This window comes from Vipera ursinii, assembly GCF_947247035.1.
Source record: "Vipera ursinii genome assembly, chromosome: 1".
NCBI classification, from domain to species: domain Eukaryota; kingdom Metazoa; phylum Chordata; class Lepidosauria; order Squamata; family Viperidae; genus Vipera; species Vipera ursinii.
Window position 1 is genome coordinate 152,961,134 of NC_139512.1, and position 23,912 is coordinate 152,985,045.

A 23,912-nucleotide genomic window follows, 5' to 3' on the forward strand; every position below is an offset into this window, starting at 1 on the left:
TGATCGTCTGGCCCAAGCAGCAAAAGGATTTGACTGTCTCTACCTGATAACTACTCGTATGAAATTTTCTACCTAACTGGACAGTAAAATGAAGACCTCACATTAAAGTAACAGAAAATAATTCTCTTATATCAGAACAGCAGACCTTAAAACCCCAAACAATAGTGGTTTTCTTAGCAGGATGAAATGACCAACAACGAAGGAAGTGGGTCAAGGCTAATAGAGAAGACTATTCTAAGCAGCAGAAGCTCAACAGAGTCCCATCTTTCTCATCACCTGCTTCCTGCTACTTCTAACTAATGATTCCAGGAACTGTACCCAGAATCAGTACAATGCATGAGGAATGGGTATAAAGAAAAAAACACACATGTATATTCCAAGATCTCATAAGGCAGGCAGCATGTGAAATAAGCAGGGATTTAACTCCTCGATGTCTTGCGTGGCTTATTTAGAGCAATGTGCGTTCAACGGTAATAACACAACAGCTCTTTATTCTATATTTTCACCCTAGCTAAAACTTTCAGAAATTTCTCCTCGTTTCATTTCTGGTTGGCAAAATTCTAAGACTCTTTGGAATGGGAGAGGGAATCTTTCCTAACAGGGAAAATGTATTTAAAAAAGCATCTATATAAGCAGCCTCAATATAAGGTCGGGATAAATGATGTGGCTGATAACTGATTTTCCACAAAATCTCTAAGGGGGGGGACAAAATGAGTGGAAAGATCTGAATTGGAGATATTTGGTTGGAAATATGGAGAGGGAGAGGGAAAGAGGAGAGAGAGGGAGAGAGGGGAGGGAGAGAGAGAGGAAGAGTTAGAGATTGCTCCTCTTTCCTGTTTATGTTTAAATCATTTGAGCAAATAGGAATACAGTACATAAAACATTTATGTAATTTATTTATTCAACCTCTACCCATCTCAGCCAATGTTTCCGGACAGCTTATCATTCATAATTAAGACTTTGAAATGAAACATACTGACAATCTTTATAACCAAAAAAGTCTTCCTCTGTTTAAAAGCATTCTGTAAAAACCTGTGCTGATGGAAGATTTTGTCATCTGTACTTTATAAGAAATTCCATTCATTATGGATATGAGAGCCTTTAAAAAAAAAATTAGCAATGAATACTTGAAAATACTTGAAAAAGAACAGCTTATCCTTGCAAAGCATGGAAACTACTAGTACTCATCTGAATTTAGTAAACTAAAAGAGAACTAACTCTTCCTACTATAAATAGAAGCATATCCTTTCATTTATACTGTAATTTTTTGCATAACTAGCATCCTGTTTTCTCTAAGTAAATGCAGCTATATAATTAGAATGCAGGCTTTATGTAACAACTTCCACATATTCCTTACAATTTATACCTTCCAATTTTGCCAGTTATTTTATTTTGGGCAGAATTTGTTGTTGAACCGCTAATTCCTGTTTTACAGATATGGGCTAAACTCCTCTATCTTAGCCTTGCCTTAGGAGAAAATGTACCCATCCTCATCATTAAACTATCACAGAGGTCTTCAAACCTGGCCCTTTTATGACTTGTGGACTTCAACTCCCAGAATTCCTTAGCCAGCATGCAAAGCTGGCTGAGAAATTCTGGGAGTTGAAGTCCACAAGTCTTGAAGTTGCCAAGGTTGGAGACCCCTGCTCTAAATGTTGAACTCCAATTTCCACAGCTTGGTCATTAGTCTAATGTTCCAGGGAGGCACCAGATTAGGGAAGGCTATACTGTATTACTTCTCTCAGTTACTGTAAGAATATGCCATAAAGACAAATAAACTCTATGTATTTATATTAATATATTAGTGAAATCCTCTCCCGTGACATTTGTTTATTTGCTTCTTTTTTTGCAGCACCACAATTCCAGGCAGCTCTTGGCAATCTCTACATAATACACTCTTGTAAAGCTGCTGAGGAGCATTAGTAAATAATTATGTAATAGAGCTAAAATTTATTTGCAACTGATACAAAACGTTAATTTCAATATACGTAAGGCTTTCAACACTGTTCCGTTGAAAACAGTTAAAGAACAATGTAGTAACAAAAATAAACATTTTATTGAGAATTCCATTCCAAATGTATACAGAAAACATATTCCACCTCTCTTATCAGCTCCCATTATATAAATAGGATAGATTTTATACACACAGACACATAAATAGCCAAAACCCAGCTCAAATATACATTATACTGAACAGTTACATCTTTGAAGTTATAAAGACATAGCTCATGTTTTGATTTTTTTTTTAGAGCAAACTATGGTTCCAGGAGCAACTTGGCAAACAGTCCAGTAGGAATTAGAAATCAATCAAGACAGGCTTCTCCGAAACTCTACTTATGCTTTATAGTTGGCACTGAATCATAGCTTCTCTGTAACAGATCTTTTCCTAAACTGGTTTATCAACATTGTTTTCTTGAATGCACCATAGAACAGAATCACAATAAGTAAATAAACCCAATGCAGCACTAGTGTTAATGGCAAGTACAGGCAATCCTCGACTTACGACCACAATTGAGCCCAACATTTATGTTGCTAAGCAAGAGATTTGTTAAATGAGTTCTGCCTCATTTTACGATACCACAGTTGTTAACTGAATCAGTGCCGTTAAGTGCCTAACATGGTGGTTAAGTAAATTTGGTTTCTTCATTGACTTTGCTTCTCAGAAGGTCACAAAAGGTGGTCACGTGACCCCGGGACACTGCAACTGTCATAAATATGAGTCAGTTGCTAAGCATTTTAATTTTGACCAAGTGACCATGGAGATGCCACCACATACGGAAGCATGAAAAATGGTCATAAGTCACTTTGTTCAGTAGTGTTGTAACTTTCAATGGTCATTAAATGAATTGTTGTAAGTTGAGGACTACCTATATATTCCAAAAGGCTTTCTGTCTAGTCACTGCATATAAAATCAATTCAAAGCTCAATATTTCACAATACAGATATAATAATCCAGGGGTTCCCAATCCCCGGTCCGTGGACCAGTACCGGGCCATGGCATGCCAGCAACCGGGCCGCACAAACAAGGAAAGCCCCATCCCTGGGATACAGGCAGCACACAAAACTAGGCCCCCTCCAGTCGGCGGAAAAGCCTCTCTCCATGTAACCGGTCCCTGGTGCCCAAAAGGTTGGGGGGAGCTCTGTAATAATCAATAGGTTTTGCATCCATTTGTTTTAAAACTGCTCCTAATAATTTATGTGCACAAAGATGCTTAAGATCAACTCAATCTCACCTGCTCAATCAATATGCAAGCTGTTGATTGTTCATGTTTAATATTAAGATTTCAAATTCAAGTCAACATCGTAAGAATATTTCTGAACTTGCTTTGTTGAAATCTTTCAGTAAGGTCATTTCACATTCATGTGAATCATCTGAAAAGGTATCCTAATGCAGTTACTTTAAAAAACCTCATTCTTAAAGCTTTTCTACAAGTACCAAGTTAGACTAGTTTACTAGTGAAAAGTATGTCACACTGTTGTGAGATCTGAAAGAGCCAGTTAGGGATAGATCGTCACAGAAAAAATCTATCTGCATAATTGCAAAGGAACAAAGACAACCTGATGGCACTTAATCAATTAAAAAAATACCTTTAAAGATGGGTTGTGCTAAAAGCAAAGTTTTCAAGTTTCATGGTCAGGCAATGGCATTATCTTGGAAACATCTGGATCTTATCTTCATTCTTTTGCAACAGAGAACAAATTCTTCATAAAGCCAGTGTGACAGTAAAATGCCAAAATAAAGCCATCTGTTACACATCAGAAATTTAAGTGCAATCCATTTTAAAAGGTGAAAAAGCATAAGCTTATATAAACATATTTAAAACATGTATGATGCAGGAGTTCCAGCAGTGGTGGAAAACTCCTATTCTCATTGGCCAAAGCTCTCAAATTCTTATTCCATTCATTGGTTAAAGCCCTCTGTGGTCTCCCACTTAAACACCAAGATCAAATTCTGCTCAGTTTCCAAGTCCAAATAAAATTAGTGAGGCACTACCTAATCTTAAGACACTAAATCCTGGTACTGACAGGTTCATTATTACTGGTAAGGTGTTAAAATCTCATGTTATATTTTAAAGTCCTAGGTGAAATAATTTAAATGTCAGTTTCATGCCAGAATATCCCTTAAGAAGATCATGTCAAGTAAAATGGCAGGCTAAAATGCCACTTAACTCATTTCATTTCATACCTTATGATATCAGAGTTTTATGTATGAATATATTTTATATTTACTTATGGGATAAAAGGCTATATCAGATAAAGAGGAAGAAAGGAAAAAAAAGTTCCACAGAACCAGATAGGAACCCAGGATCAATTTGTTTTATGACAGACATATTTGATGACATTTTATGCTGCCACTCTATTACAGGGCTTAAAGATGTCAGACAAAACATTTTTTCCACTGTGATACTCCATCATCCACCAATAGCCTTCTCTATTCTACACAGAATAAATAGGCAAAACCTTTTCTGCATAGCGATGAGACAATTTTCAATCTCCATAAAGTAATAAACATTTCCCTTGCTTATTTGTAGAGCCAAAAGTTACAGTGGTTAATAACCCCATCAAGTATATTTATCTTGAACATAAGCAGCTGATGATAGTATCCGAAAACATATATTTTTCATTTTTCTTCTGATTTGGCCCCTCATAAATCTAAACTAAGGATAAGAAAACTGAACATTACACTGGGGGGAAAAAAATAAAAGAACCAGTCCCATTTTTTGCTCACCAATGCTAACATCATATCATGTTGTCATCAAAGCCTCTTTTTAAACCCCCTAATTACAACAGATGTTTCCAAAAATATTATTGCAAACACATTTTACAAGAAGCATAACAAACTGTATAATTGCAGTATACAGATACTGTATTTCTAAGTGGCATCATTCTTGGATAGATTGAGAGCACAAATACAAATGAATGAATAAAAGCATTGTAGCGATCACTCTGAAATGACAGCATTATAGTGAAAAATCCCAGCTACTTACCTCCTTGAAAACAAGCAAAAGTTTTCACATGGAGCAAGCAACATCTACTTGGATAATGAAAAAGGGGAGGGGAAAGCTTAAGAACTATCCCAACAAAATACACTCTTTCATCAGTAACCCCAGAGGGTAGATGTTGAGTAAACTCTTCAAGCTGTACCCATTTACCACACAAAGCCTGCCTATTGCAAACCTGCAATATTGCAAAGGCTGAAGTTTCAGCTGTTGGTTGAGGTGACGTGATTTCCAAATATGCAGAACTATGCCATAAATAAATTTGCTCTGGGCTGAGTTTTGGCAAGCTGAGAATCTTCCACCACCATCTCCTATGATTTTGTTGGCTGATTTTCAGGGTAAGAAACTACAGAAAGAAGAACTTATCTGTTCAGAGGATGGGAATGAATTAAAAACACAAGGACCACACGGCTACAAATGCAGAAAGTAGAGAGGCCAGGTGTTTTTCTAAGCCAAGTAATTTTTAGGTGTGTTCCTTTTCATCCCAAGCAAAAAAAAAAGTCTTGTTTGTCAAGCTATGTATTCATAGCTACAATACCTGAACTGGAAAGGGCTGGAAGAGCAAGATCAAGGCAATGCTTGCATAATTATGGGGGAACAAAAGGATTTCTTAGCACGCTGATAAGCATCACAGCTCCATATTAACATTTAGCCATTCAGATAAGCAAAGAGCAGAATTCAAAAAGAGAAAAACACTTAGGAAAAATGATCCTACAAAGTAATTTTCTTAGAACAATAATGAATGGCAGGAAATGCTTAAAAGTTAAGGTTGGTGATTCAATGCTGTTCTCTTAAGAAGACCAGAAAAAGAATCACAGCCATAATAAAGGTTAATGACTAAGAAGTAAAAAGTTTCTGAAAATATAAAATGGTAGTTCTACTTTGTTCAAGTTAAGAAAATTTATATGGCCACCCAAGTCCCTGTCAGTGACTCTGGGCAGTTTACAAAGATAAAAACCCAATGTAAAAACAAGCAATAACTCTCCAAATCCCCACCCCAGTGACATCAATCAAATAAGCCACTTGATGGACCCATCCCACTTTGGGTCCCCAGGTGTGTTTGCAAAACCAGGTTTTCAGGGTCTTCCGAAAGAGTGTCAAAATGGAGGACAATCTTAGCTCTTTGAAGGTGATGTTACAAGGAGACCCATACAAGGCCCTTCTTCTTGATCCCACTAGATCAAGGGTAGGCAACCTCGGCTCTTTTATGACTCATGGACTTCAACTCCCAGAATTCCTGAGTAAGCGACTCAGGAATTCTGGGAGTTGAAGTCCATGAGTCATAAAAGAGCCGAGGTTGCTTACCCCTGCACTAGATGAATCTTTTTAGGACCCATAGCATTCCCTGCCTCCCCACTCTGGTGGGTCAGGTAGGTGTGACCAGGAAAAGACAGTCATTCAGATAACCTGGTCCCAAGCCATGTAGGCTTGTATGAAACAATGTCACTTCATCTGACATCTCATATAAACCTAAAAATGCTTCAGTGTGGTTTCAGTTATCTCCCATCTTTGGAAAAACAAAAATTTAGCAAGAATTTTGAATTGCACATTTCCTTGTTTTTATATTTACTTGTCACAGAATATCACCACCATATTTGTGTGCTTCAATCTAGGAACTAAAACCAATGCTGTGCTGAGAACTAACTCTAGTGTTTCTAATAAAATGTACATAACTGAACCTGAAATGGCAAATTATTACTAACCTTGCTTTGCTACCCATCTCTATTTCATATTAGCTTGTGTAATAGCTTAACAAGTGGGAACAGTGCTTTCCATGGTTTTATTATATTTTCCAAAAGGGACTGAATTTCTGTGATGGAAAAAGAGCATAATGTGGCAAACCTAACCTCTTACAATGGAGCATCATCTCTGTTTTTAAAGCATGTATCATGTGAGGCAGGATGTACACCTTTTCCTATGCATAGGAGCAATTGTTACATAATGAGGAAACTTATGCACATAATGAACAATGCTATAAAGGCAGGGGAGAAGCAAGTACTCCATATCCCTTAGAGACAACATAGCCCTTTTTGCTGAATTAACTGCATTTCTTGTAAAGACTATACTCTATACTGTACTTTCAATGGAGATCTACCCAAGTTCAAGCAGGAATGATTACCTTAGGCATAGCTTATCATACTGCAAATTAACTGTAGATATTTAGAATATGTATTTTAAAGAAAAATAGGAACTATTTAAATAATTTGAATGATTTCAAATTTTAATAATTGCAGATGTCCAAAGCAACATATAAAAATATTTAAGTAACAACTAGTGGTTGAAAAAATGTTTTCCCCTTTAAATATTTGCATAATCATAATCTTACTTTAACCTTCACTTTAGTGTAGTTTTATTTATGTATATGTATTCCTTTATACTTGCTTTTTGCTTTCTGTTATTTTACTTAAATAATAAAATTAGTAAGTCCTCTGTTACTTTGTTCTTACATGCCACACCAAAAATATTTGGGTGCTTTTCAAAACCATTTGCCTTTGCAGAATCTTATTTATGAATTCCTTCTCACCTTACTGTAGGTGACATACATAAATATGTGAATATATTACAAGGGTTGCATGAAAAGTTATGCTTCCAATGTTAAAAATCACCAACAGATGGCAGTTGTTGTTGTTGTTAGCTGTGAAGTCGTGTCCGACCCATCGCGACAATGTTCCTCCAGGCCTTCCTGTCCTCTACCATCTTCTGGAGTCCATTTAAGCTCACACTTACTGCTTCAGTGACTCCATCCAGCCACCTCATTCTCTGTCGTCCCCTTCTTCTCTTGCCCTCAACCTTTCCCAGCATTAGACTCTTCTCCAGTGAGTCCTTCCTTCTCATTAGGTGGCCAAAGTATTTGAGTTTTAGCTTCAGGATCTGGCCTTCTAAAGAGCAGTCAGGGTTGATCTCCTCTAGGACTGACCGGTTTGATCGCCTTGCAGTCCAAGGGACTCGCAGGAGTCTTCTCCAGAACCATAGCTCAAAGGCCTCAATTCTTTGGCGTTCGGCCTTTCTTATGGTCCAACTTTCACTGCCATACATTGCAATTGGGAAGATCATAGCCTTGACTATATGCACTTTTGTTGACAGGGTGATGTCTCTGCTTTTTAGTGTGCTGTCTAGATTTGTCATGGCTTTCCTCCCCAGGAGCAAGCGTCTTTTAATTTCTTGGCTACAGTCTCCATCTGCAGTGATCTTGGAGCCCAGGAAAATAAAATCTGTCACTACCTCCATTTTTCCCCCATCTATTTGCCAGCAATTGAGAGGGCCGGATGCCATGATCTTGGTTTTCTTAATGTTTAGTTTCAAGCCAACTTTTGCACTCTCCTTCTTCACCCGCAACAAGAGGCTCTTTAGTTCTTCTTCACTTTCTGCCATTAGAGTGGTATCATCTGCATATCTTAGGTTGTTGATATTTCTTCTGGCAATCTTATTTCCAACTTTTGATTCATCTAGCCCTGCCTTTCTCATGATGTGCTCTGCATATAAGTTAAATAGGCAGGGCAACAGTATACAGCCTTGCCAGACTCCTTTCCCTATTTTGAACCAATCGGTGCTTCCGTGTCCAGTTCTCACTGTTGCTTCTTGGCCCACATATAGGTTTCTCAAGAGACAAATAAGATGGTCTGGTACGCCCATCTCTTTAAGAACTTGTCACAGTTTGTTATGATCCACACAATCAAAGGCTTTAGCATAGTCAATGAAGCAGAAGTAGATGTTTTTCTGGAACTCTCTAGCTTTCTCCATGATCCAGCGTATGTTGGCAATTTGATCTCTAGTTCCTCTGCCTCTTCGAAATCCTGCCTGTACTTCTGGTAGTTCTCGATCCACATACTGCTGGAGTCTAGCTTGTAGGATTTTAAGCATAACTTTACTAGCATGAGAAATGAGTGCAATGGTGCGATAGTTTGAACATTCTTTGGCACTGCCTTTCTTTGGAATTGGAATGTAAACTGATCTTTTCCAATCCTGTGGCCACTGTTGAGTTTTCCAAATTTGCTGGCAAATTGAGTGTAGCACTTTTACTGCATCGTCTTTTAAGATTTTGAACAGCTCAGCTGGAATACTGTCACCTCCACTTGCTTTGTTGTTGCTCAGCATTTCTAAGGCCCACTTCACTTCACATTCTAGGATGTCTGGCTCGAGGTCAGTGACCACCACATTGTGATTATCAGGGACGTTAAGCTCATTCTTGTATAGTTCTTCTGTGTAATTTTGCCACCTCTTCTTAATCTCTTCTGCCTCTGTTAGGTCCCTGCCATTTTGGTCCTTTATCATGCCCATTTTTGCATTAAACGTTCCCTTCATCTCTCCAATTTTCTTAAAAAGATCTCTGGTCCTCACTATTCTATTGCTTTCTTCTATTTCTTTGCACTGTTCATTTAAGAAGGCATTCTTATCTCTTCTAGCTATTCTCTGGAATTCTGCATTCAATTGGGAGTATCTTTCTTTTTCTCCCTTGCTTTTCGCTTTCCTCCTTTCCTCAGCTATTTGCAAAGCTTCCTCAGACAGCCATTTTGCTTTCTTGCATTTCTTTTTCTTTGGGATGGTTTTGGATGCTACCTGTTGTACAATGTTGCAAACCTCTGTCCATAGTTATTCAGGCACTCTATCAAATCTAATTCCTTAAATCTATTTGTCACCTCTACTGTATATTCAACCGGGATATGATTTAATTCATACATGAGTTGCCTAGTGCTTTTCCTTACTTTCTTCAGTTTAAGCCTAAACTCTGCAATGAGAAGCTCGTGGTCTGAGCCACAGTCAGCTCCTGGTCTTGTTTTTACTGACTGTATAGAGCTTCTCCATCTTTGGCTGCAGAGCACATAGTCAATCTGATTTCTGTGTTGACCGTCTGGTGATGTCCATGTGAAGAGCCATCTCTTGGGTTGTTGGAAAAGAGTGTTTGCTATGACCATCGTATTCTCTTGACAAAATTCTATCAACCTGTGCCCTGCTTCATTTTGTACTCCAAGGCCAAACTTGCCTGTTATTCCACTTATCTTTTGGCTTCCTACTTTAGCATTCCAATCCCCCATGATGATAAGAACATCATTTTTTGGTGTTAATTCTATAAGGTGCTGTAGGGCTTCATAAAATGGGTCAATTTCATCCTCTTCAGCATAGGTGATTGGGGCATAGACTTGGATTACTGTGATATTGAATGGTTTGCCTTGGATTCGAACTGAGATCATTCTGTCATTTTGAGGATTGTATCCCAGTATTGCTTTTCCTACTCTTTCATTGACTATGAAGGCTACTCCATTTCTTCTGAGGGATTCTTGCCCACAGTAGTATACCTGATGGTCATCTGAATTAAATTCACCCATTCCTGTCCATTTTAGTTCACTGATACCTAAGATGTCGATGTTCAGTCTTGTCATCTCTTGTTTGACCACGTCCAGCTTTCCTTGATTCATGGATCTTACATTCCAGGTTCCTATGGAGAAAAAATCTTTACAGCATCGGACTTTCCTTTCACCACCAGACACATCAACAGCAGAGCGTCCTTTCGGCTTTGGCCCAGTCGCTTCATTCTTTCTGGTGCTACTAGTACTAGCCCTCTGCTCTTCCCCAGTAGCATATTGGACGCCTTCCGACCCGAGGGGCTCATCTTCCAGCATCATATTGTTTTGCCTTTTGGTACTGTCCATAGGGTTTTCATGGCAAAGATACTGGAGTGGGTTGCCATTTCCTTCTCCAGTGGATCACCTTTTGTCAGAACTCTCTGCTATGACCTGTCTGTCTTGGCTGGCCCTGCACGGCATAGCTCATAGCTTCATTGAATTAGGCAAGCCCCTTCACCACAACAAGGCAGTAATCCATGAAGGGGATAGATGGCAGAACTGACATACTAAAAACTCTGACATGTTCTTTAGCATGTCTTCATTTCAGTGGGTGGGAAATAGCTATTATTCATAAAATGCCTGCAGCAAGTTGCTGCATTTTAAGCAATATGCCATAATTGAATTTCTGATTGCTGAAGAGGCCTTCCAGTTGAAAATGACTCCTGAAGGAAGGTTGCTGAGCTTAAAAAACTGTAATGTCAGTGAGCTGAAAAGAGCTGATTTGTGTGATCAAGAACAAAGTGGTTAACCTGATAGCAAGTTTCACAGGAAAAAGTCTGATGAGTGACTTGTGCATTACTCAAAGAGCATTTACTGTCAAGCTTAGCACTTCACAAGAATTTGTGGGACATGTTGCTGATGTTGTGTAATATCAGAAAATTTGTTCAAGATGAATTTTTTACATGCTGACCAGAGAGATTAAAACCTCAAGCACTGAAATTTGCCAACAATTGCTGCCAAGCTAAGAGAATGAAGGTATGGAATTTCTTCACAGTATTGTTCCAGGTAATGAAATACGGACTCATCATTCTGACTCAGAAATGAAGCATCAGCCTATACAGTATCATCACAAACCTTCACCTGCATGGGAAAAAAACCCAACCAAAGCCCAGGATTCAGCAGGAAAAAATCACAACTACAGTTTTGGGGGCTCCAGAAGGTATTGTTTACATAACCTGGCACCACTTTATACTGCAGCATTCAAAATACTGAAACAATGATTAAGTTCAGATGTATAAGAGGACATGTTGCTGCAATATGGCAACACTAGACCTCATATTTCATGAGCCACCCAAGAGACAATTGCAGAGTTGGCTCTGGTCAGCTTACCCCATTCACCATATACTCCACACTTGTCATGCAATTTCTACCTTTTTCTAAAATGTAGTCATAATGTTGGCGGGGGGGGGGATGTGCTTGACTCAAATGAAAAGGTGGAATGGACTATCAGAACCTGATGGAAAAAATACAAGTGTGGAGTTCTTTCATGATGGCTTTAAGAAATCCATAGTTGGTAGGAGTGTATAGTGAATGGTACTTAATAAAGAAGCAATCACAGGTAATGAAGAGCTAACTTCTGTATCATTTATTAGAATATGCCTACTAAGTAAAGTTATGGAGGCGGAGACATTACTTTTCACTCATCCCTCACGTATCTCGTTCATTACTTTTCAAAATTCTGCTTTATATAATTAAGCCCACAATTCAGATGACAAACATGGCATGATGAAGCACAGTGGTATGTTCAAGCAAATATTAGTTGAATATCTTGGACATATGACATTGTTTACAAAAAATATAATTTCTTGTTAGCATATCTGATTTATTTTCATTAAAATGCAAACATAATGCTGATGTTCTGACTATGTCTGCAGTTGTTCAAGAAGGATTCCTGGCTTCAAATTATTTAACCACCATAATAATATTATCCTTATTTTAAGATACTCTGGAACCAGAAAATGTGCAAGTAAAAAAAGATGTCTAAACTGCATTTGAGTTCCAAGAATTCACAACCTGTTGAGTCCTTGGTGCTCTCTGAGCTTGTTACCTCCTCTGGTAAGAAAACATCCACAAGTAAACAACCAAACTCAAGAGAGCACCAGGAACTCCACCAATATAAGACACATATATTCTCTTCTATTGGTAATTCAAAATCTTACCAAAGTCTGAACTAGACCACAGAATTATTGAATTACAGACGCTAAGCATCAGGTTAAAAAAATGGGTGGATTCAGGTGATTAATAGAGGTTTGTATTATGTGCTGGATCCAGGAAGCTTGACATTTGTTCTCTCCACCCTAAAGGCAGAAAAGACATGGGTATCTGCTTCATAAGATTGTCCTTTTGTGTGATAGATGTAAAATATCATCTGTACTGACAAAAATAAAACTGTGGTGCTTTATCCTACATGAAGTCAACTCCCTTTTCCAAATTGCATTCCAAAGGGAAAGTATAAAGTCAATCCATCACTCTGCCAAAAACACTTTTTCTAATACAGAATAAAAGAACAACTGGATTATATTTCATTATAAATACATACCATAGAATACATCTATCTGGCTTCTAATATATTTGTATAAAAGTCTTCTCCTGAGTCTACTTCACTATGTGTTTTGAGTTATACCAGGAGTAAGCAAGAGAGGATTTTGAAGCTGCTGCTGTAAATGAAAGTTGTTGTCATGGTTAACTGGTACAATGACAGGAGAATGCAAGAAACAGCAGTACCGCTTATAAATGCTGATGGGAGCCTTACTCTTAAAACAAGACAAGAGACACAGGTTTTTTTACAGCGAATAATATCCAATGATTTATGTAATGCAAGCCACATCCCAAAGTGTACAGTGCTTTGATAAACCACCAGGCAGTGTCACATTAGGTTTATTTTATTTTACTATTCTGTACATACTCTATTAAAATGCACCAGTTAGCATTAAGAATTGTTGCTTTTCATAAATGTTTCTAACGATGAATTTCAGAGCCCTGCATTTTTCATAAAACCTGGTAAAATGAGGCTCGTTTCACGTAACAGTTTTATGTAATCAACAACATAATGGATACAGCTGCCTAGCAAGCGTTATTTGCCAGCATATCATATCTACTGCCCTGTTTTAAGAACTTTATGTATAATGTTTTAAGAACTTTATGTATAATGTGGCTCATGTAAATCATGACTTATGCAAAAAGCGTAGAGTTGTCAGCCAGATTTGTAGCAAGGGGATATTTATTGACTGATCTGTTGTTGTTTCTTAATTCTGCCTTTTATCACTTCATAGGTAACTCAAGGCAATGAACATACATAACATTGCTTCCTCCTCCTATTTCCCCCACAACCACCACTCTGTAAAGTGAGTTGGGCTGAGAAAGAGTGATTGGCCCAAGGTTGCCCACCTGCCTTTCATGGCTAAGACCAGACTTGAACTCACAGTCTCACACTTTTTAGCCTGGTGCCCTAACCACTTACTTTTTTGCCTTAAACAGTAGATCAAACTGGCTCCCCTTCTAGTCAGGTTGGGCTACTAGTAATTTAATGACTTTTTTTTCCATGAGATTTATGTTTTCTTCTGACAAGAATCCAGAACGGTCTTGGAACTAGCTTTGGGGGGATAGTTTATTCAACATCCAAGTAATGACCAGAACATCCGTGTCAGCCAGATGATGCCACCTATTGTAAGAGGTAATAATAATAATAGCAAGCCGACTGCATGCTATTGTATTGCATAAAGTAGAAGTTGCATTTTTCAAAGCCTGGTTCAGCAATGACAATGTTATTTATGTTTAATATCACTCAAGTTAACATTATAGTTCACTGTTATGCAAAACTTAAGAGCCGTTTTAAATATTGGGTAGTTTTGGCCCCTCTGTCCTCTGCATAGATTGCTTCAATTGGCTCCATTAATTACTTAATTCCCTGAAAGCTAGAAGTTTTTCAAACACAACAGCCCAAAATGTTTTCTTCCTTGAGCTAATATTTCATTTAACTTAATGCAGGGGAAGCATTACAAAGCTGATTCACTTCTGTTTAGAAGGGGGGGGGGGAATCACAATGAATACCTGAATAAGTATTTTTTGCAGTTTAAGCTGCACCGGTTGCCAAAAAATAAAGTAATAACTTGGTCACATAAATATATTAACACAATGGACCAGATCTTAAAAATTAACACTGCTCAGGATCCTAATTTAATTAAGCACAATGTTAAATCGTTTGTCTAGAGCAGAAGTTCTTTAATCACTGGAATTTTAAGAAATGTCAAAGCATGATTACTCTTACACTAACACAGAGCAAGCATTGTTCATACTGTTCTGGAGCTGTTCAAGGAAACCTTTAAACGATGACTGAGACACATTTCCCATACTAACATGAAATAATTACATTCTGGCATTTTAATGAAAACATTATTTACTCTCTCATTTTATCTATCAAATCATTTGCCAAGTATCATCTTATCTTACCAACTGTAAGTTATTGCATATGTGCTAATGATTATTATACTGCAATGTATATTAGACTGTTTTTTTCCAGGGCCTGTTGGAAAACACTCTATAAAAACCACTTTGAAAATGTTGAAGTAATTAGAGAATAACTTTCTCTGTGGCTAGTCTTATGGATCTTTTGTTTAATTATGGTTGACTAGATTATCCAGGCATTTGACATTCATATGTTATTCAAAATAGTTTGGAATAACTACTAAGCAGTAATAAATCCCTGTACTGAATAAGATTGCCAGCTTGGTCTAGTCTAGTGGTTAAGGCACCAAGCTAGAAACCAGGAGACTGTGAGTTCTACACCTGCCTTAGGTACAAAACCAACTAGGTGACCTTGGGACAGTTACTTCCTCTCAGACCTAGGAAAGACACAAGGGCATCCTATTTCCAAAGTATTGCCAAGAAAACTGTGGGGACATTCATCAGGCAGTTACCAGTAGTCAACACTGACTCAAAAGCAGAAAAATAATAATAGTTGAAGTCTATTTTGGGACTGTTATTGATATCGGCCTGGACCCATCACTGTAGCTTTGCACTGATCCAGGTTGAGTTTCAGAACCTCATTTCTCCCCACTGGTAGTTTCCAGATAAATATCGAGAAAGAATTTATAGGGACATAGCCTGAAGGTAACATCGAGAGAAATAGGGAAATATTAACATTTTCCCCCATAATAGTAATTGTAATATTTGTTCAAAGAAATACAGTACACGTGCACGCAATTTTCTGAATGCTGGGATTTGACTTTCAGTCTTTTCAAGTGAGCCTTGGGGCTTCAAATCCCCAGAATTTCTGATCTAAGCTGCCACACTAAGCTTGAGTGTGCCATGCCCTCTTCCCAATTCTGCTCAGAAAAGCCATGCAGATAACACCTAGCTAATGACTTGTTGCAGTTATTATGGAAAAATTACTTATAACCTGATTTCTAAATAATGGCTGCTGCAGCACCCCTGTGGTCACATGAACAAAAATCAGGTACTTGGCAATTTGCCCACCGGCCACAGAAATGCTGCAGCAGCCCCGTTGTCTGTCTCCACCCCCATCCTGCCCACTGTGTCCCCACAGACCTTGGGACTGCTTCCTACCCAGCTGGGTGCCACCCTCCTCCCCACCCCTGTCACTGGTCGGTCACTTTTACTGTAGATCTCCTTCTGGATCACACAGCCTTCCTACATAACTAGAGGCTGCATGGCTCCATCCTGGAAGCAGGTGCCAATTTGGGAGAGGACACAACTAACTGTGGCTGCTGCTAAACTGTGGTGCCTGTTTCGGAGATGGAGCCATGCAGCCTGCCCGGAGATCACATTAGGCAAGTAGAGCAGGCTGTTTGAACTTCAAGGGCCATTCAGCTGTTCTCCATTCAGCAGTTGTTCCAAGTTCTGATGGCATTAAAAAGGGAGATTTCTGACTGGTTCTTGAACTTTCAACCACCATAGTGTTCTTGCAGTCATGTGATCCTAACTCAGTCCTTTGCAATTGGTGCATTTACAATAGTCACAGCATCCTGCGTGACAGTCACATGACTGCTTTATGTGACTTTCAGAGCCAACTTCTGACAAACGAACTCAATGGGAAAGCTGGCTAAATTGACTCCTTTGACAGCAGCCAGAATTGATGTCTTAAGTCAAGTCTGGTTATGTGATGTTTCACTTTACGATTGTGTTGTTTAGCGATGTAGTTGCCAATTGCAATCAGTAGTGAGGCCTATCTGTATTAAAGATTCCTCTGAACCAAGCTTAAGTTTTCATGACATCATGAACACATCCCCTGTAGTTTTCCTGATAATTATACAGAAATAATTGGCCATTGTCTTACTCTAAGATGGTAGTTGATTTGTCAATTTAACATACAACCTTGGTTTCTCTCAGATAGCTTCTCATGACCTGATCTTGCTCAAAAATAAAAGTGAGTACAGGTAATTCTTGATTCACTACAGAAACTGAGACCAGAATTTCTGTTGCTAAGCAACATGGTAATAAAAAACACTACATGACTACATCACGGTAACGGAAGTCTTGGCACTTCCGGTTACCATCATTAAGCAAATGATCATGGGTTGTTAAGCAAGGACATCATGTGATCACTATTTGAAACTTCCTGTCAGCTTCCCCATTGACTTTGTGTGTAGGAAGCCAGCGAAGGTCACGAATTGTGATCACATGGCTGTGGGAAATTGCATCATCATAATTGCAAGGCAGGCGCTTGGATCATGATCATGACTGACTTAAGTATGAGGACCAGCTGTAACTACTCAGCAGCATTGTATATTTGAATAGTTGCTGAACAGTGGTCATTAAACATGGATCACTTTTATCAGCTCTGTGCTACCACCTAATGGCTGCGCTATATTATTAGTGTCTGTGATATTTGGGTGTTTTAGGCTCAAGTTTCCTGCAGCTTTCCTGTCAACATTTTGGGGAAATTTTATTTATTTATTCATTTATTTGTCTCATTTATATTACCACCCATCTCACAAAAAGTGATTCTGGAAAATGATTGTCCCAAGGTCATCCATCTGATGTGGGTTTGTTTTTTTTCCTAAAACAGACTCAGCGTCTCCCATTTTCTATTCCGATGCTTTTAAACACTACACCGAATTCCTTCTCAGATACAAGATACAATCTCCAAATCTGTCTTCTTTCAGATATACTCAATCACAACCTCTATATTTTTTCCCCAATTTATTTATTTAAAAGACTTAGATGGCTGTCCATCTTATATGCTATAATTCTGGGCAATTTACAAAACAGCAGTAAAGGTTATAAGAAAAAAATATTCAACATTTTAAATTACCCATTTTTCTCTGTACATATCGGCATCTTTACTATTCCCAACATGTTTATGTTGTTGTCACATTACATAGCCTGCTAAAATTCTCTTGATCTAACTCCCATAAGCAGATTCTCCTGGTATGAAAATCTACGTCAACAGCCTCAATGATATTTTAAGCATGGAATGATGGCTTATGGCTAGTATTCCTAAGGATTAAAACAATTCGTAAACAGAATTAGAAGCCCTACGATACTCTTATTGCTTTACGGGATTATTCAGTGTTAGTTTATTTATTTAATCAAATCTATAATCCACCTCAGTTGCAGTCACAACTCTAAGGACCTTACAAAATCTAAAATATTGAAATAATAATCAAGGAGAATTACTAGAATCACTTCTACTAAGAAAACAACAGGAGCAATTATAACACCACAGAAAACATAGATCAGAAAGCAGGATGAGAGTCCAAAGCCTGCTGAAATAACAAGGTCTTCAAGGCTTAGCAGAAACAGCACAGTATCAGAATCACAAGGATTTCCAAGAGCAGACACACAGAAAAGCCCATCTTTAAGACTTGCAAGATGGCATTGCTTTACCAATAGGACATAGAGTAAGCCAACCCTACAAAAAGAAGTTGCAGAAAGAACAGCAGAGAGACAATGTAATAAATATCTGGACTTAAGCCACGTAGGGAGAGCCAGTTTGTTGTAGTGGTTAACGTACCAGGCTAAAAAACAGGAGATTATACTGTAAATTTTAGTCCCACCTTAGCCACACAAGCAGATGGGTGGCTTTGGGCCACTCATTCTCTCAACCCTAGAAAGAAGATAAAGACAAACCACTTTCCAAAAGCTTGCCAAAAAACCTGCAAGAGCTAGTCCAAGCAGTCACCAGGAGTCAACATTGATTTCAAGGCACAAAAAAGAAAAATAAGCTACGTACGATTTTATAGATCAGGGGTCCCCAAACCCCGGTCCGTGGACTGGCACCAGTCCACGGCATGCCAGAAACTGGTCCATGCAAACAAGCGAAGCCCCATCTGCGGGATGTGCCCCCTCTGGTTTGCGGAAAACCCTCTCTCCATGGAACCAGTCCCTGGTGTTCAAAAGGTTGGGGGCCTCTGTTATAGATGACAACCAGCTGGATTGTACCTAGAAGCCAGTGAGAACAGTTTTCAAATATCCTTGAGTTGGGGTTTGCCTAGGGGCCTCTTCCCATACAGATGTACCTTATAAAAATGTTTTCAAGTACTTTTCCATTCAACATTCAGATGTGGCTCAGAGGCTTTTCTCTGCCTGACAATGAGAGGCATTTTAATTGTGAAAATGTCAGAATAGAACTCTTGAGTCAAAATCCTTCGTAAGTTATGAAGCTTATAAGGTTGACTTTATCGATCCTTACCCCAGCCAGCTTAGAAGCTTGCATGTGAGAAAAAAGAACAATGTTCTTAGAAATTTTGTGAAGCGAAGCAAGACAAAGTTGTAGTAGTTGAAGTATTTATAGAAAGGAATGCAGGAACACATAGAATATAGTGGCTTAGGCAGACTTAACTTGCCTGGTAAGTAAATCCCTTCTTCTGTAATTAATCATGTACAGTACTAGGAGTTTTGTCTTCAAACAGCTATGGAACTATTGAGGAAAAGCTAAAAGGGGGCTGAGGAATATAGGAATGCAAACTAAAAAAAATGTGCCTTATCTGAAAACACTGTAAGATCATGGCATAATCTGAACTGACAAAAATAGTTTTCAAGGTTTGCATATAAATTTTAAAACCAACTTATTTTTGGTGTTTTAAACAATTATTTTCTGACTCATGGTTGGTTGTTAAAATTGAGAACAAAATATACATGATGTACGTATTTCTTAGAACAATGCGGGGTTTTTTTCCCCTGGAGATCTAATTATTCTGAAAGTGTCATTTCAGAATCCAGGTGTGCTGCATTTATTGCTCAGTATGGTAAGCCCCTGACAGCACGGTAACTGTGGAAGAAATGGTTCTGATAGTGTCTGCCAAGCTACTCCTAAACTAATCCCAGGATTTGGGAGCATTGTGTTTCAGTAGTTTTACTGCTTTCCTCGGGTTAGTTTCAGTCACAGAATCATAGGATTGGAAGGGACCTCAGAGGTCTTCTAGTCCAACCCACTGCTCAAGGCAAGAGCCTTACACATCCCTGGCAAATGGTTGTCCAGTCTATTTTTGATAGCTGCACACAGTCCCAGGAGGCAAGCTATTCCATCAATTTATTGCTCTCACTGTCAAAAAATTTCTCCTTCTAGGTTGTATCTCTCTTTGATAAGCTCCCACCCATTACTTCTTGTCCTGCCCTAGACAATAAGTCAATCCCCTCTTCTTCTGTGATAGCCCCTCAAGTACTGGAAGGCAGCTATCATGTCCCCCCAATCCTTCTCTTTGATAGGTCAGACATAGGTCCCTCAACAGTTCATCATATGATTTAGCCTCCAGACCCCTTATCATCTCTTTTGGTTGTCTCTGCACACTTTCCAATGTCTCAACATTTTTTTTTAATCATGGTGACCAGAACTAGATGCAGTAGTCCAAGTATGATCTCACCAGCACTGTGTAAAGAGGTATTATCAATTCTCATTGTCTTGACGCTATCCTCCTATTGATGTAGCCTAGGTCCGCATTGGCTTTTTTGGCAATGGCAGCATACTGCTTGCTCACACTTAAATGGTGGTCCACTAGGACAGGGAATACTGGAATATACTGGAATATAAATTTAATATTGCATCATGGTGGAGGGGATGTATGAATTGTTAGCAAACATGCATCACATCCTCACCAATAGACCCATACAGATAGTCCTCAATTTACAACCATTCGTTTAGTGACCATTCAAAGTTACAACAGCACTGAAAAAAAGTGACTTATGACTGTTTTTCACACTTACAACCATTGCAGCATCCCCATGGTCACGTGATCAAAAACTGGACACTTGGCAACTGGCATGTATTATTTACGGTTGCAGAGTCCTTGGGTCATGCGATGAGATTTTGCAACCTTCTGACAAGCAAAGTCAATGGGGGAAGCCAAATTCATTTAACAACAGTGTTGCTAACGTTAACAACTGTAATAATTCACTTAACTGTGACAAGAAAGGTCGTAAAATGGGGCAAAATTCACTTGAGAACTGTCTTGCTTAGCGATGGGCTCAACTGTGATCATAAGCCAAGGACTATCTGTAAACTAGACAGAAACTGCACTGTTGCTATTGGAATACCAATACTATATTTCTCTTTTCTCAACAGTATCCAATAATTTATCCAATAATTTAAACCACCCAATAGCTGATGCTCGTAACGTAACTTTACCATATACCAACTTTCTTTCACTGGCCCAGCTCTCTGTAACCAATATTAAAGATTCATACCAGGGAACAACACTGTTAAGCATTAGGATTCAGTCCGCAAGACAAGAGGGTGGTCAGAAAAGAAGTAGTTTACTGAAATGCTGTGGTCTCTGTAATTGCTAATTATAGCTCCACTAGAATAGATGCTTACAATCATCATCGCTGCATTTAAATATAATTGTAATTTATTTTTAAAATAATTCAAGGATACAATTAAGAGCAAAGGTTCTGCTTAGAATGTCTCACAACTGTATTCTAGGCAAAACTACAAGAGATAATTGGAAAACAAAGAATTTGCTTATCATTTAAACTGTCATCAGTTTAAAACCAATCTCTGCATCAAAATATAGATGGGACCTTACTATGTTTTTAGACATCCATTCAGAAGAAGTTGCTCTCTCTTTTTGTGATTACACAATTTTTCCAATAACCTACTTCAGCGACAGAGGCGTGGGAATCTTGTGCTACAGTAAACCATTTCAAGAGAACAAATTTACTAGTTAAATAATTATACCGGTAATCAAAATATTTTTTTGAAAAACAAAGTGGACAGCAATTTAGAATAACCTAGGGTTAATATGAGTGGACAAAATTCTTGGGAAACACATTTATTGCTTAATTTATGACTTTAAAAGATAATGCTGATTCAGTTGATCTGACAAGTCAATGGGCCTCTGTTTTCTACAAGCACAAGTCATTATAGTAGCTATGACAGCTACAAACAAATAGCAGTAAAGTGGAGCAACAGTAAACTGAATATTTCTTTTTCAACATTTTATCTGAAAAGAAAGAAGGGAATTAACGCATTTCTTAAAAACTATCCAATACGTTCAAGGAGGGATGTCTACTTTCTGTCAGTGCAGGCCTCTTAAAGAAACAGCTCTAAAAGCTTATTTAGGAGACAGGTGTACACTATTTCAAACTTACAACAGATGAAGTGAATATACTCATTGTACCTGTTCATGATTCCTTAAGGAGGTATGTATTTTTCCAGGCTCCCAAGACAGCTGCAGGATTCCAGAAAAATACATGTTTGAATCAAGGAAGTAAAATACCAGCTTTCATGCACACAGAATTACTCATACTCTTTCCTACTCCCATACACAGAGCTGGGAATCACTGGCATGGTGCAAGTATTAATTTTGCAGGCTACATATACAGTCATTATTCTTAATCATCCTTTTCTGAATTTCTATCTTTTACTCAATGTGTTTCCCACATATGAAATTATTTTATACAGTTCAAATGACTGGTCCACATATACTTCTGTTTCATCCAAAATACATCTGTAGCTATCTAGGATATGGTAAAATAAGATATACATGTTTTAAATAAATAAATAGAAGTCATTTGTCTTGCAATTGGCTTTTCTTCCTAATCCAATCTCTTTATGAAGGAGTTGATCCTTCAGCATTCCCAGTCAAGATAGAGGTATAAATTACACAGAAAAGAAAGAGACATCCATATATCTGAATTTAAGTTCAAAGCAGTGGCAACAACTAATATTCACTAAATAGTAAACCATATGTATGTTTTGTTCACTAGGGCTATGCGCTGCTTGTGAATAAAGCCTACAGCATCTACTTGGTCCTTTTTAAAGCAGTGGCACTTTTTTCCTGGACTCATGAAATATCTACTTTAAAGAGTTGTGGGTTAAGTACTATATTAAGTCTTGTATTCTCTTCAGTACTTTGTTTGGAACAGAATCCAGTACTATGCAGTCCTAGTATTTGTATTAAAGCTAGGGAAGTTATTTCAGAGGGCTCTGAGCACTCCTCCAGAAGCAGATGTTCCAAAGCACTCCCACACCTCTCCAATGTTTGAAATCCTACCAAATGATTTATATAGGCCTAATTCGTACTTTCTTCTATGGCGATCAGGGTGGTTTTACATATGGTTCCCAGGTGGTCTATTTTCCAAGTACTTAGAGGGCCCAGATTGCCTTTCCCACATTGCAGCTTTACTTTCCTTGAACAATGTTAACACACCTTCAGGTCATTCAAATATACACACTGGTCCTGAAACCAGATAACATGCTTTCTATATTAATATCATATCGAATGTAAAAAAACAGGCAGCATTTAGAATATAATTTTCCTTTTTCCATTAGTTCAGGGGTGTCAAACTGACGGTCCACGGGCCGGATGCATCCCACGGAAGCCACACCCACCCTAGCTCCAGAAAGGGGGGGGGAATCACGATACATCATGACATGTCAAGTGATGCGGCGAGTTAGACACCCCTGCATTAGTTTGTAATAAAGCATGGGCAACAAACAAGAAGCTGATTCATTTCCCCACTTCATTTTGGCTTTTTTCTGTCTTACATGCATTACTAATATTTTTCTGCAATTTTTCAATAGTTCAGATACCTAAAAAGAGTTCTACATAATGAGCCTTTTAATATAGGTTTGGTGTCCAACAGATTTCCTACTTATTAACATGAGCAGGTTCCGGCCTGATGCTTAAAAAATAAATTCATATCATAATCTACAGGAAAATGAAGTCTGCAAATATAATTTTTGTGCTACTACTACTAACACTACACATAAGCACCATACAAAAGATTAGTAAGATTATTTGCAAAACAAATAAGTACTCACTCACACTTGCCTTCATTGTTTAAGCCACTTTGTAGAGTACAATATACAATGTACTATGTATGTAGAGGGGAAACTACTTGGATCAACCACCCCCTTGAGATCTCAGGCTCAGAAGTATGTGCACCAGAAACAACACCTATTTGTTTCAGAATATTTTCAGATTGACAAGCTGTCATGTGCTGAACTACCTGTTCTTTATTTTGTGTACACAAACATAAAGTGCAGTCGGTGCAACTGTTAACTCCTTACACTGTTTCTCCGAGAATGTAAGAGAGAGAGAAAACATAGGACTTCCCCAGTCTGTCCAAACTGCATTTCAGCTTCCGCGACATCCCTCCACCCTCA

The 23,912-nt window shown here is 38.3% G+C and overlaps 1 protein-coding gene across 7 annotated transcripts in view; it reads right to left on the reverse strand.

The window, feature by feature from the left end:
* Window positions 1-23,912, reverse strand: part of COBLL1 (cordon-bleu WH2 repeat protein like 1) — a 124,539-nt gene that overhangs the window by 97,741 nt on the left and 2,886 nt on the right. The window contains exon 1 of one of the 7 annotated variants that reach the window (XM_083365445.1): window positions 23,568-23,637. The exons of the other annotated variants lie outside the window; for them this stretch is intronic. The gene's annotated coding sequence lies outside the window, so the exon portion shown is untranslated. Of the gene's footprint in view, window positions 1-23,567; window positions 23,638-23,912 lie in introns of those variants that run through there. 7 annotated transcript variants of the gene reach the window in all.